Source organism: Cryptomeria japonica, chromosome 7, assembly GCF_030272615.1.
Source record: "Cryptomeria japonica chromosome 7, Sugi_1.0, whole genome shotgun sequence".
Lineage (NCBI taxonomy): Eukaryota > Viridiplantae > Streptophyta > Pinopsida > Cupressales > Cupressaceae > Cryptomeria > Cryptomeria japonica.
Window position 1 is genome coordinate 709,846,223 of NC_081411.1, and position 2,604 is coordinate 709,848,826.

At 34.6% G+C, this 2,604-nt stretch overlaps 1 pseudogene; it reads right to left on the minus strand.

Moving 5' to 3' along the window:
• Positions 1-921: 921 nt before the first annotated feature.
• LOC131856251 (L-type lectin-domain containing receptor kinase SIT2-like) lies at positions 922-1,903 on the minus strand (annotated as a pseudogene).
• Between the last annotated feature and the right edge of the window lie 701 nt (positions 1,904-2,604).

Sequence of the window (2,604 nt, forward strand, 5' to 3'; positions counted from 1 at the left end):
GATTTGGTTGTGCATCAATTTTTAACTTAACGTGTGGAGTGATCACTCTTACTCTAATATCTCTCACACATTTGGCCATGGATCATCAACGTGGTTTAAAATATTTAGTCATTACGTTATCAAATTTATTATTTTATTGCTCGAATATTTTATATTTGGTCAAATTTATTATGTTAATTCTTGAATATTAAATATTTCAAAATGATAAATTTGATTATACTAAGATATCTTATCTATATATTTAATATTTTTAATAAAAATAAATGATTATATTCATAATTATCAACCATAAAATTATCAAATATATTATGTAATGTTAAAATGATTTATATCATTAAAATTATGAAATATCTAAAATTATACATATTTTTTAATTACAAATTAATAATTTATAGATTAAAAATATAATATAGTAAATAATAGAAATAAAGAGAAATATTTCTTAAAATAAAAAATACATTTCTTAAATTAAAAAAAAAAAAACATTTTATAAAAGTAATATAAAAATAATTTTATGTGAACCAAATAGAATAAATTTTTAATTATTATAATTAAAACATAAATTAAATAAAATATATTATTATTAAAATATATAATATATTAGAAATAAAGCGAAATATTTCTTAAAATAAAAAATACATTTCTTAAATTAAAAAAAAAAAACATTTTATAAAAGTAATATAAAAATAATTTTATGTGAACCAAATACAATAAATTTTTAATTATTATAATTAAAACATAAAATAAATAAAATATATAAATTTAAATCTTATTACTATAATAATTTTTTTTTTTTTTAATCCTATAAAACAAAACTAAATCAAACTAATAAAACAGATGAATAGGTTAAATACAGATTTTAAAGGATACCAAATATAAGATATTTGTGGTTTAAAGGGTATTATTTATATCCCCTTTCTATCTTCTTTTTATCACACCTTTTCAAATATAAGACATTAAATGGCAAGGGTATAACGGAAACGGTGAATAAAACCTTTTCAAACGTAACTGACAAAGGAACAGGAAAAGTACTCTTGTGGGCCCAGCTACGGAAGCTCTGTCAGCTTAGTGAGCCAGCCCCCTCTAGGGAGTTGGAAGTTCACGCATAAGATTCTCCTGTGTCTGGAGTTGAACTACTAGTGTTACCTCCACTCCTCTCATAAGGAACTAAACTGGGAACAGACGCCTCCCCTTCAATTATCTGCAATACCTGTCTCATTGCAGGTCTCGCCTCTGGCTTAGGATTGCAGCACAGCAGTCCTAACTTCAGCACCTTCTCCATTTCATCTTCAACATATTCACCACCAAGATTGGGATCTGCTGCATCTGTGAGCCTGCCTTCCGCATGCAGCTCTCTCACTTAATCCACCATTACCATCTGGGAAGCATCCAGAGAGGGATCCACAGGCCTTCTCCCGCAAGCAACCTCCAACATTAAGATACCAAAACTGAACACATATGCGCTAGGACCGGCTTTTCCTGTGTGTACCAGCTCTGGTGCGACGTATCCTAGCGTACCCACCACACGAACAGTTTGTGGGTCTCCTCTATACTCGTACAGACGAGCAAGCCCGAAGTCGCCCAGCTTTTTATCGAGTTCAGAATCCAACAAAACATTGCTGGATTTGATGTCTCTGTGCACTACCCTTTTCTCCCACTCTTCGTGAAGATACAGCAATCCTGCACCCACGTCCCTCAGAATTCTGTACCTCTGAGCCCATTCCAGCACGCTCTTCGTCTTCCCAAATATCATCTTGTCCAGGCTTCCGTTTGGCATGTAGTTATACACTATGAATAGCTTTGCTCCCCTCCTGCAGTAGCCGCTGATTTGTACAGGATTCCGGTGCTGTAAACGCCCCAGACTTGAAATTTTTGCAATGAATTCCTTGAGAGCTTCGTTGGCTTCTTTGTTGGAAGACATTAATTTCTCCCACCGAAGAGAAGCTTCTTCCAACTGCACTATTTAATATGGAACTTTCCTGCAGTAATGTTGTTGACTTTACCGACTTGCCACCGACTCTTCACCGCCCACGTTGTTTACTGTTTCTCATTCTGGATAATTCGAAAGACCTCTATTTAAGAGGCTCATGTAATTTGTTTCTGCAATGGCAATGAATTGTAATATTCTGTGTAAAATCTTTTAGTTTCTGTTTTTCTTCTGTCTCTGCCCACCTTCATGTGGTATCAGAGCTGATGGTTATGAGCTGCCTGGAGCCAGAAGAGTGATTCGTGTGGGAGCAAATAAGATTCCTTGGACCAAATCTGGGAAAGTGGTCTGGCTGCGTTAGAAGTGTATCTGCTCAAAGTCTAGTAGCTGAAAGGAGGATGCCAGAGGAGAGAAGCCTGAAGTCAAAATGCGCTCCAATTTGCAGCCTGTTCTCTATTAGTATTCTGCTTTCATGGTTGCAGAAGTTCGCTTTGTCAAATCCTGCTGTGGATTGTGTCTTTATCAGAGCCGAAGGTGTTCAGGAGAAGTGTGTTTCAGTTTGCATCCTATGCGTTGTTTTACTTCTGTAATCTTTGCTGTGTGATCTATGACGTGTGAGGTTCAACATTTTGGTGTGTGAGCATCGCTAAGTTAGTGCTATCAAGTGCATAGAGCCC